The sequence below is a fragment of the Malaclemys terrapin genome, chromosome 2 (assembly GCF_027887155.1).
Source record: "Malaclemys terrapin pileata isolate rMalTer1 chromosome 2, rMalTer1.hap1, whole genome shotgun sequence".
Taxonomy (NCBI): Eukaryota; Metazoa; Chordata; order Testudines; family Emydidae; genus Malaclemys; species Malaclemys terrapin.
Genome location: NC_071506.1, coordinates 214,813,097 through 214,826,220, shown reverse-complemented (window position 1 = coordinate 214,826,220; position 13,124 = coordinate 214,813,097). Strand labels below are relative to the sequence as shown.

The 13,124-nt window shown below is 40.7% G+C and overlaps 1 protein-coding gene across 4 annotated transcripts in view; it reads left to right on the top strand.

Moving 5' to 3' along the window:
- RBMS3 (RNA binding motif single stranded interacting protein 3) overlaps positions 1–13,124 on the top strand; it is a 908,048-nt gene that overhangs the window by 19,737 nt on the left and 875,187 nt on the right. The window lies entirely within an intron of this gene.

Here is a 13,124-nt window from a genome sequence, read left to right as displayed (position 1 = left end):
GACTACCAAATATTGTTTTAAAAGGGGGATAATAATACTAACCTCTTTTGTAAAGTACTTTGAGATCTCTGGGTGAAAAGTGCTATACAAGGAACAGGTATTGTTGTTGTAAATAAATCATTGTGGTATCATTACCAAAATATTGTATAAGGTGAATCCAACTGGAGAGAAAATTACTTTTTTGAAGTTAATAGGACTACTCATAGCTAAATACATGTGTGGGAGCATTAGATTATGAGTTCTTTGGGACAAGGACACCATCTACTACGGTGGGGCTTGAACTTGGGTGGGGCTCCTAAGCACTGCCTGGAATACTAATAAATAATAAAACCCAAAGCATTATGATGAATAAGGAATGTAATTAAGACATACAAGTGGAGTGCTATCTCTTTGAGATCCTATTGACCTTACAGAGCTATAGTAAGTTTAAAAAACCTCTTAAATTATATTCCTCTATACTGTGTCAAGAACATTTTTATAGTTTACTGAAAGCAGTATGATATGGAAGTGGAGTTCTAACAAAGTGTATCTTTCTAAAACATATTTACAGTAGTTAATAGTTCATATAAAGTACTGGCATAGTAATTGAATTAGAGATTTAAAGTACCTTGAAGAATAAAAACATATTCTGAAGTTGAAACTGTCACCAGAAATTGCATTCCCTTAGAGTGATATGTTTAAAGAGACATTCCATTATAATACAATCTTTCAAATTCCAAGTGCTCCTTTTTTTTTTTGCATAGAAGGGTTACATAATAATGTCAAATATTGATATTGATACTACAGAAGGTTAGCTTGGGTAATCTTTATGTGACTTGAATGGTTTGTTCTATTACTGTGTGCATCAGTATCAAGAGTAATGCTTCTATGATAGACTCAAGTTGGGTTTTTTTTTGTCAATGGTTGATGGTGACATTCTTAAGAAAAGGCCAAATTCTTGTAACTACAAATATATTTGTCAACAAAAAGAAAGCATACACGACACAGTTCAGTCACATTTTGCTTTCGTTTCTTCTGTTTTGTACTTTCAGCTGAGTGTCAGCTTTTTTATAATTGCTGTAGCATGTCAACCCCTTTAAAATGAGTACATGTCAACTGTTTAGCCTCCTAACTAGGGGGGCATGGGTATAGGAATTTCACCCTGTGACCTACCTGCATTGCTCTCTGTGACATGTGACTGTTGTATTTTTGGTCACAGTTTTGCCACATTAGCTGGCATCATCAGTGTGTGTTTGATGTGGGTCCATTCAAGTCAGGAGAGTGAGTTGATTGAACACAAGGGACCAAACAGAGAACAGGAGGAGTGGGATGACATGGTGAATGTATTTAACAGGCTAGGTGGTGGGGTAGTGATCAGTCAGCACCACATGTCTAATCCCCTCTCTCCAATTCATAGCCTAGCCTGTGAATGTCTGCACAGCCAGGAAACAATTGAACTTAAGTCAGTGTAGAACCAATGGAAATTGAAGCAGAAGTTGTTGTCTATCTGTCTATCTGTGTATTTATATGGCACCATCACTACAGTATCCTAGCACCCTTCAAATATTTAAAAGCAGAAATAACAATAACTATCTTTCTCTCTGTCATTGGTGACCACGGATCTTGTGCTGATCAGTGTGAGACTGAGGTCCCAGTGTCTGACCTGTGGGATGTTCTTTTTGCTGGTTACACCATTTTTTCCAGGTGCTAGCTGGTCTGTCCTCTGTTTATTTTTTCCTATTTTGACTTGTACTTGGGAGGGATGCAGGTGAGTGATTGGCCACATTGGCAGTGGTAGTGAGCTAATAGTGGTGTGTTATAGTAATAGTGTTATCTAAAGGATGGCAAGTCTCCTCCAGTCCTTAGGGGACTGAGTTAAGGTGAGTTGTTGGTAAAAATCAGGCAGTGCGCTAGATGCCTAAACTGTGACAAGTGTACTCAACACCCCTGAACAGTGTGCTGCTGCTGTGCTCTAGAAAGGGGCAAAATTCTGCTCCATAATAGTGAGAATGCAAATGGGAGTCTGGGTTTTTTAGAGGTGTAATAATAATAATAACTAATAACTAATTAATAATTAATAATATATAATATTTGGCTCTCATACAACAGTTTTCATCAGCAGATCTCAAAGTGCTTTACAAAGGAGGTCATTATCGTTAGGTGTTGGGTACGAACAGGCTGGCTGAGTAGACCTGTTGGGGATTACAATTTGCAGCCAAAGCAAGGCTTTGTGTGAACTGGCTGAGAGACACTTCTCCTCATTCAGATGAGAGGCAGCACCACTGAGGAACCTAGGCAGTTGAGGGCAGGCTGACCATGTTACATTTTTCCCTTGTTCGAAGAGAGGAGTTAAGGGTGTAGGGAAGTGTGAGAGGCCTACAGAGAAGTCAGTATGCAGCCTGAACAAGGGGCAAACTCTAGCAGGAGTCAATTGTACGAGGAGAAAATCTTCTTTGCAAGTGTTCCCAGGGCCGCCGAGAGGGTGGGGAAGCCAGTACAAATTACCAGGGCCCGGCGGTCCGGAAGGGGGCCCAGGGCCCGGCTCCCCCCCCCCCCATCTCATTGGCCTTGTTTAGCCGGTCCGCCTTTGCTGGGGGGCCCGAAAAAATTTTTTTCATCGGGGCCCGAACCTGCTCTCGGTGGCCCTGAGTGTTCCGGCTGCTTACACTAACTCTCTTCATAAGGGGAATGTGGAACATTTTGAGCCAGAGTATCCAAAATACCCTTCTGCAATATTAGCTATATTATTTGCCAATTTCTAAAATGATTTGATGGGTGGTAACTAGTGTTCTGAGATCATGGTGATTTTAGCCAAGTTAGTAAGAGAGCATTACAATTACTGTGTGAATGGAGCTGAACTTGATGGACAATCTGAATGCCTGCCCTCACTATACCAAAGATTAGAATGTCAGTCTTTTTGTATGTATGCCCGCACCTATTCACTGTAATAACCCACAGTAGAATCATTGTAGCAGGGTTCCTATTGATGGAGAGACTTTAGAGTCAAAATGTAGGGAAAACTTTTTCTGCCTTTTATTTTTAATTTAAAAAGGCAAAACACACAGCAGATTGTCTGATTTGCATGAAAATTTGTATTCATATATAGTACATCTTAGTATTACCAAGGGAAATCACTATCTTTCAACTCTATGCCCTATATATTTGATTTTTAATTATTTAAAAATTGTAACTTCCAATATATTTCTATTTCAAAATAATGCCTCTAAACTTCCTCTGCTACACAGCCTGGTAGATAAAGGGGCTGTCTTCTATTGCAAGATATATTTTGTTCTAATCCATTGGCACTTCTATGAGAAATTCTTCTCTTTTTACTCTCTGACTGTCAAATGAATTATTATAGTTCAACAATTAACATTACAATTGAAAAATACTCTCCATTTAATAGCAATATTTTAAAAACTTTTTATTCGATAGGCAAAATATTATATACATTGTTAAGGCCAATTTTCATTAAATCTGCATGCAATTAAATCTTGGTCTGCATTTGCAAATAAACTTAGTTTGCATTTTGTAATCCTTATATTTGATTTTTCAAATTATTTTTATTTTAACAGATTTCATTATGTTTCTGTCACATTCAGATTACAATAGGGGAGCTCTTTTGCAGTTAATTTAAGATTTATGGATTAATAGACATTTGTCCTGCCTACTGGGCAAAGAGTCTGCCGTAGTATATAGGCTTGGCAAAATCCAATGTTTATTTTTTTTTACAATTTCAACTGATAATATCAGTTTTTAAGCATTCTTCCTATTTTTATTTATTTGAATTTTTAAAGTTGCCAGAAATTATGGGGAGTCAGACAATTATTTAATGACAGTAGACGTTGAGATTCAAAGAGTTAAAGTTCTATAAGCGTTACAACACAAATTGTCAATATCACATGTCAAAATATACAAAGTAAATATCTTTAAATCAAACTATAATAAGTTTTCAAGCAGCATTTTTCTTACTTTGCTTATCTGTAAATTTCAATTATTAACAATGTAAATATTTATTGTCAGTGTGTGTGTGTGTGTGTGTGTGTGTATGATGAAATCAACATTTACTGATAAAAATCAAATTATTACATGACTACTTACTTGACTAAATTAGTGAGTTCAGACTTCTTAATTTGACTTTAAAACACATTGCTGTGGTGGGGGTAGTAGGTATCCTTGAGTACAATCACTCTCTGTTGTGCATGGGGCTGTAGAAATTTTAGGTTCGGCCTGCTCCCTTGCATGAGTCTGGCACTATGTGCCCCACTGGAGTACAGGGAGAGAACAATCTTTGTACTCCTCTGGCAAGTCTTTGTGGACCAGAAATTGGCCAAGCCATGAACTACCCATCAACTTGTACTGGTTAATTAAAGGTGTGATTTTAAATCAATTTAATCAAACAGGTTCTGAACCCTGTGTGGACACCCTTAATTTAATTTAATTTTCAGAAGCCACCTCATCCCCTTTCAGTGGATGTGGTCTGCCATGACATCAGAAAGATGGTTGTTAAAGATCATCACTCATGGCTACCCATCCAATTCCATTCTTTATCCCTTCCATCCCCCTTCCCATCCCTCCTCAGGGACTCCTCTCACGAGAGGCATTTATAAACAGAAGTGACCTCATTGCATCATTGAGGAGCCATAGAGCAGGGGTTCTCAACCTTTTTCTTGCTGAGGCCCCCCTCAACATGCTATAAAAATGCCAGGGCCCAGTGGGGGCGGGTGGGGGGGGCTCCAGGCTGGGGGAGACCCTTCGGCATTGACATAGTTTTACTTCTATTTGGGGGGGCAAGGGCTGGCAGGTCTCGAGCGAGCTCCACACAGCAGAGTCCAGGGAGGAAGCACCACCTCCATCCCCTGACTCACTCAGGAGGCCACCCAGGGTGCAGGGAGGGGGGTGACTAGGGGCTGTGTGAAGTGAGGAGAGTAGCTCAGGGTGCAGGCAGAGGGGTAGTTAGGGGCTGTGTACAGGTAAGGGCTCTGGGGCTCCCGGCTTCAGCCCCCTGCTGCTCCTGACTTGGGGTGGTGGGGGAGGTTTGGCGACTTCAGCTCCACGCCACTCCCCGTTTCGGAGGCTTGTGCAGGGGTGTATGTGCTGGCATCAGTCCCGGGCCACTCCTAGCTTGGGGGGGGGGCACCTTTAGGCCCGCGCTGCTCCTGGCTTCAGTGGTAGGGCTCCGCGGTCCCCCTGAAAGGGCTCTCGGACCCCCAAGGGACTGCAGACCCCCAGTTGAGAACTGCTGCATAGAGGAGGTTTCTCAAGAATAGCGGGGAAGAGGCTTCTACTCCTGATATTTCTTCATTCTGAAGAAGAAAGGGGATCTTTGTTCTATCCTAAACCTGAGAAGACTCAAATACATTCACCATCGCAAGTTCAGGGTGGTGAAGCTAGCTTTGATCATACCATCTCTCCAAGCTCAAACCTGGTTCTCAGCTCTCAACTTATAGTATGCGTACTTCCACAAAGCCATGTGTCCAACCCACAGGAAGTACTTAAGTTTCACAATGGGACCCAACCATTATCAAGACAGGTTTGTGACCTTCAGATTCTCCACAGCACCAAGAGTGTTCACCAAGTGCCTGGCAGTAGTCACAGCTCATCTAAGGAAACGGAATCCATATCTATCCATATCTGGATGACTGCCTGATCAGAGGCGGGTCTAAGCAGGAAACTGAGAAAGTCCTAGATCACATCCTCTCCCTGTTCTCCGAACTAGGACTCCTTGTGAACTACGAGAAATCACGTTTCACACCATCACAAATGATAGAGCTCATAAAAGCTGTGATTAACTGCAGATCGCAAGAGTCATCTGCCAGAGGACAGGTTCTGATCCCTTCAGTCATTGGTGCAGGACTTACAGATGACACGGATGACAGTGCATATGTGTCTGGTACTCTTAGGCCATATGTTACCATGTGTGTACATGACACTGCTTGCCAGACTTTGCCTATGGCCTTTACAGTTGTGTGGCTGAGGTCCATGTACTCCCCATCCAGACATCATATGGACAAGTGGGTCATAATTCCACCTCAAGCACTGCAAAAGCTCACTTTGTGGCTAGATCCAGTGAATGTGAGGAAAGGAGTGACATTTTCAGTCTGGTCCTCTACAGTTATGCTTATCATGGTTGCATCAGGGACAGTCGGGTACATGGGATGTGCACCGGAACCTCCTTCAAGTGCAAGGCACGTGGTCTCAGGATGACTTGAAACTACCCAAGAGCATCTTAGATTAGAGGCCATCCGACTAGCCTATAGAGCATACTTGCCTGTTCTGTGGAACTCCGTGGTGCAAATTCTGACAGACATGTCAGCGATGCACTATATAAACAGGAAAGAGGTGCTCAATCATTCTCTTTGTGCCAGAAAGCTGTCAAGTTCTGGCAATGGTGTCATCAAATGGGGTGACCCCACTAATACCTTCCAAGGGATCAGCAACGAGCTAGTGTACCTAGCTGCACCAGACCTAGTCTTTGGAGCACAACCTTCAGAAACCACCTTGCCTCTTTCACTGGATGTGATCTGCCATGATATCAGACAGATCCATTGGTGGGAATGAGGAATTTCAGCTGTCCTAACAGAGACTGAAGTGCTGCTCTCCCAAACATAGCATCTTACCTGGCTGCAATGTCAAATGTATTAAGTAAGTGGGTTATTCCACATCGTGTTTTCCAGAGCTCAGAGACTGCTATCCAATCACAGTCACTGCAGAAATCCATCTCAGATCCACTATTCAATCAGTGGGAGACCCTCACCTTAGATTTGTGTTCTATGGCAAACCAAGATTCAGAACTTATGTTCCAAAGGAGGTGTGAGCCAAGGCTCCTTGCCAGATGCCATCTTCCTTTGATGGTCACGAGGACTCCTGTATGCTTTCCAAGTGATACCCCAATCCTCAGGATAAATCCAAGACCATGTGAGACAAGGCTTCTATCATCAAGATAGGTTCATACTGGCTGAGACAATTCTGGCTCTCAAACCTGTTGTGGGTATTCCAGCAGCCTTCCATATACCTTCCAGCTTGCTCAGACATAATATCCCAGAACCACGGTCAGATACTGCGCACAGACTGGCATTCATTGCATCTGATGGCCTAGATCAGGGGTCGGCAACCTTTCAGAAGTGGTGTGCCGAGTCTTCATTTATTCACTCTAATTTCAGGTTCGCGTGCCAGTAATACATTATAACATTTTTAGAAGGTCTCTTTCTATAAATCTATAATATATAACTAAACTATTGTTGTATGTAAAGTAAATAAGGTTTTTAAATGTTTAAGAAGCTTCATTTAAAATTAAATTAAAATGCAAAACCCCCCAGACCGGGGCCAGGACCCGGGCAGTGTGAGTGCCACTGAAAATCAGCTCAGGTGCCGCCTTTGGCATGCGTGCCATAGGTTGCCTTCCCCTGGCCTAGATGTTGGCTGACTGAGCACCACTGACAGAGACCACTTCCTATAGGTACAGAAAATTATTATACCAAACAGAAAACTTTCCACCAGGAAAACATACTCCTCAAAATGGAAAAGATGCTCCATATGGGCAATGCAGAATAATATTGACCCAGTAAAGTCCCTGATACTAAGAAATCTTGGACTCTGTTGTACTCCTGAAACAAGTGGGATTAGCATTCAACTCCCTTAAGGTCCACCTGGTTACAATCTCAGCATTTCACACTCCTGTGCTGTCATACTCAGTCTTCTCTCATCCTCAGCTACTGAAATTCCTCGAGTGCCTTCTTCATACTTGCCCTCCAGTCAGATCCAACTGCCACATGAGACCTCAATGTCATCCATCTAAAGCTTATGGAGTCTCCCTTTGAGCCTCTCCTGGAATGCTCAATACACCACCTTACCATCAAAATGTTTTTTACATGGCTGCTACCTAACCATGGAGCATCAGCAAGCTCCATGTTCTTATGGCCAGACCATCTTAAGCATCCTTCCACAGGGAGAAGGTGGTGATGAAAGTCACCCCAAATTCATCCCTAAAGAGGTATCAGAATTTCACATAAACTGATCCATTGCCCTGCCAGTCCTCTTCCCAACGCTGCATTCAACACCAAAAGAGAAGAAGTGCCATACTTTGGACATCTCTAGAACCATGCTGTATTACCTCAAGAGGACTACTCCTTTCAGTGTCTCTCCCTATTTCTTTGTAGCCATATCAAGTGCACTGAAGGTCAAAATATCTCATCTCAGAGAATCTTGAAGTGAATCACCTGCTGTCAGCTGGCTTGGGAGCCTCTCCCTCTGAACACTGAGGCGCTCCACTGGGCCACCGTCAGCATCCTTCATCTATTTTAGGAACTTGTCAGTCTCTGAGATCTGACAGGCTGTTATATGGAGCAACTCACTTAACCTTTTTTAAACATTATGCATTTGGTATGGCAGTCAGGTTGGATGCCAAGTTTGGGAGAGCACAACTTCAATCTGTTTGACTGAGTCAGCTGATACTTTTTCTCAGGAAGGATACTGCTTGCCAGTCACCTACAGTGGGATCCACACTAACCCATATTGAGCAAGTAAGAATGGTTACTCCTTACCCTATGGTAATTGTAGTTGTTTGAGATGTTGTAGTCAGCATGGATCTCACAACCCATCTTCTATCCCTGCTTCTCAGATTCCTCAGCAATACAGGCTTTGCATTGCAAAGAGAATTGAGGGAGGGTCATGGCTGCCCCATGCTTTTGGCCCGTGTACGGACATGTGCATCCCCAACAGACACTTCTAGTTAAAAAAAAATTGATCTTCTGTGTATGCGGTCCACATGCACCGTCCGGGGAATCTACACTGACTGCAACATCTTGAAGAACCAGTTATCGTAGGATAAAATAACTGTTCTGATTGGTATTTTGGCCCAAAATCTTTGCTGCAGCATAGTTATTTTTATGTAAATTGAAATGTTTGGATTGTAAAATAAATCATTTCTATTCCATAGACATTGACTGCACCATATTTCTCTTTGACTCTGCTGCAAAATGCGTTATGTAGGATACATACAAAATCAGTCATCAGTGCCTTTATATTTAATATTGCACAAATGTATTACCTTTGTATGAAGCAAAACTGTTTTGGAAATATAACATATTAATATTTTTGGGGAGGGGAGGAGATTGCCTCTGATCAGATAAGTTGTGACCATTGGTTTTTATCTAGAATGCTACAATTTTGACACCAATATTAACGTAGTTCAGATACGTTAACTAGAAAAAAATAAGAGAAAAATCAGCATGTTCACTGTGCAACATCTCTTTGTAGGCAATAGTGTAGCTGTGTGTCATTTTTTAGCTACTGCAATGTAAACTAGATAATTTGAAAATGTCTACATTTCCCAACTCCCTAGGATACTAATAAGCATACTTCTAATACAAATGCTTCATGCAATGGTCTTATCAACTCAGCCCGCAGTTATACCAATACCATCAAATCACAGGCTGTGCTAAGTGTGATTAGGTGCTGTCACAATAAATCTGGCCCTCATCTGTTAGAGAAAGAATCCAGGTTAAAGGTCATTCTCTACAGCAAAGTGTGCATTTAATGCTTTTATTTGCTCTAATTGGAAATGATAGTCAATGAGAGTCATTTATAAACCTTGTCCAAATCAGTGATTCCCTATTTAAGATGGTGGGTGCTTTTGTCTCTGAGGTACTGTAATTGCAATAAGGTTTATGCCATGTGATTGTAATAGGGATCAGAACTTAATGAAGTGTACTGTTACTCATTTGCACTTGTGGATAAAATAGACTTGGAAGTTTTTTTTCTCTGTTGGGAACTTGGTACTATTTCATCTGGTCTGACCTTTTATTATCCAGGGATTTAAATGAAATGTTACCTCCTCTGAAATTAGGTGCTCAAGTTAAATACTTCACATGTCTGTTTAATGGTTGGTAACATGTTCATATGGCAATTAATGCCCATTCAAGTACACTTTATTTTTTAAATGCCATTAATTTTTTTACAGGATACAGCTCAGAGAACTTCTATTAAAATAATTAGGAGCTAGGCTAGAGGGATTGAATTATGAAGAAGGGTTAAAAGAACTAAATATGTAAAGATTAGCTAAGGGGATATGATGATAGGTCTGTCTGGTTGTTTATCTATCTTCTTACGTAGGTATCTGGGTGAAATTCTGTGGCCTGTGATATACAGGTGGTCAGACTAGATATTCTAATGGTTCCTCTGGCCTTAAAATCTATTAATCTAATCCTGCAAAACCTTACTTGGAGTCCAGGTCTCATTTATGTTGAGTGGTACTTTACCCTCTGAGCAGACCCATTGGGCCAAAATCTGCTTTCAAGGCTTGTCTACACTAAAGAAATTTGCACTGCTGTTGTAACTACATTGATGGAGTTATACCAGTATAAACCCCTACAGTAGACTCATTGTGCTAGAGCAAAGTGGAGTTTATATTACTGAATTAAGCTACATTGTTGTAAAGCTTATGCCCAAATAAATTTGTTAGTCTCTAAGGTGCCACAAGTACTCCTCGTTCTTTTCACCTCTATGTAGTTATACTGATGCAAATGTTCCCAATATAAGCCATCCCTTACACCAGTATCTCATTGGAGTTACTGTGAATTCACATCTGTGTAAATGAGAGCAGAATCTGGCTCATTTACTTCAATTGGACTACTGGTGTGAATAAGGGTTTGTAGTAGTGAGACATTTATTAGCAGTGAGACTAACTTTCACCTGTCATCTCCATATGAACTGTCTTGAATTTGGGATTTAAATTGACATAATTAGTTGCTGCTGCAATTGCAGAATGAATGTATATTATATATGAGCACCATCACTGTAATGAACACTAAAGCTAATTAAATGGCTTAAATGTATATATATATTCTCTTTCTGTATATACACACACGCGTGTATATGGAGAATAGATGATGGCATACTTTGGTATAAAAGTTGTATTGGCACAGATTAGGTATGGTCATTTAGGATCCAATTCAGCATCTATTGAAACCAGTGGAAACACTTACATTGACTTCAGTGGACACTGGATCAGGCCCATAACTCACAAATGGTGAATCTGTATGAAGGTCATTGTACGCGAGTAGTATAAAACTCTCATTTCTAGCCCAGTAAGACTGTGAGCTATCAGTCCTTAAATCTATCACTGATCCAGGACTAAATATTGCCCATCCTGGGTATTGGGCCAGTGTGACTTTTGTGAAAATTCTACATTATGAAGGTTAGAAAGAGACATTTTTTGTGGCAATTTTTAAAGAAACGGTTTCTGTTTGAAGCTACTCAGAAGTTAGAAATGTTAGACATAGCCTCAGTCAAAATGGACTAGTGGGTAGACTGCGGGTGATCGAAGGTACATGGCCACAAGTAAAATCAATGGGAGTTGGGTCTAAACAAAAAGAGAGTAAGTACTTCAAATTCTGCTCCATATAACATTACATTTAATAATTTCCTTGAGGTAGGAACTGTCTTTTTATAATATGTGATATGTGTATACAGTGCCTAGTATGTTGGGGCCCTGATCTTTGATTGGAGCCTCTTGTTGCTACCTCAATAATGACAATTTATTATTATTGTTCAACTTTCCAGAAAACTCTGGGCAGATTAGTGCTATGTATTGTTATAAATTTATTTCACATAAAAGTATACCTTAGATTTTTGTTATCTGTGCATTATACTGCAGTATGCAGGGATTCTTGTTTGTTTGCTTTTTAGTTAAAAATATTAAAAATGTAACGCGAGGCGGCATATTCTCCCCTGTCAGTTTTATTTTATTTTTGCATAAGATGATATTTCCCATGAATGGATGTGAGTTCTTTCCCCCCTGAGACTTCCGTTGACTGGCTAAAACCATCTGTTTAGATGCTTTTAGTGCCTATTTAATTGATAATCAAGTCTGAGTCCTGATGTTTAGCACATTTGATTTGCCTGTTAGTAAACTGCATTCCCACACTAAACTGTGGAAGCACAGACTATACAGAGAGAGAAAACCCTGAATTGTAATAAAACTGGCAATTTGTACTTTCTGCAAGTATCTGTTAGTAGCCCTCTTGATTGCTAAGGGCTAGATTGTGTTGTTTAGGCAAAGCCCTGCATTGTGGGGTAGTTCACCCCTGCATTGTGGGGTGGTGGGGAGCAGCATACTTCTTCCCCCAATCTCCACATGGCCAGACAGCTCTTCTCCCTGCCTCTCTGTGTCCCCTCTGTGGAACTATACACTCTGAGACTGGCTTACAAATCATGACATTTTACAGAGTAATACATGTTGGATTCTTTTAGTTTGCCTTCCATTTTTTGAGGCTTTAGGGGGTCACATTTTCTAGCTTATCTCTGCAACCATGAGGTCTGGAAACATGTTTTTTAAAAGGAAAGTTGAGATTTTTATGTAATCACATGACTCCAAGAGCTGTCAATTTAAGGTAAACATGAAATATTGCAAGTCTAGCAATAAAATCACAAGAGTTGGCAAGACTGAGCCATTTCCTCTCCTGTAACTCTGCAATGCCCTTACACAGGTCATACGTGATGGAAGAGCCTTACTTTTATATCCCCATACATCTTATATCTCAACTGTTTAAATTGTTAGAATTGGAATGTTCTTTTCTACTATAAGAAACCTCCAGTCTGCAGATTTTGTCCTTTATATTTTGGGAGGTGATAATATACTGACTAAAATATGGGGAAAAATAAGCTTTCTTTGTATAACAAATGTCACTTGGTGATTGTTATTCTGTAGGAAGGCCCAGCTCCAGAAGCAACCCTGGAACTGGTTAAGTTGGCTTTTCCCCTGCTTTGTGTTGCTTACTATAGAATGCTAGAACGTGATCTGGCCCATATTCAGTGCAACCAATCCTGTAGATGCTTATATGCATGTGAGTTCACATGAGTAAAGGCATTCATGTGCATGTGTTTGCTGAATTCAGCCCTATTACTGTAAGCAAAATTTAAAGGACTCTTTGCAGCAGAAATTGGGGGTGAGGGTTGACTTTTTTTTATAAATGCATACAGGGGCCATGGCAGGTTATTACACTTGTAGATTGAGAGCTGTGATAATCAAACAGATTTTTCTATCCTTGCTGCTGCTATCACTGAGGCTTAGATTGCAGCGAAGGATTACTTTCACAAGCTTAATGGTGAAAGACAGGTATTTTCAACTGCTACACCATCTGCAC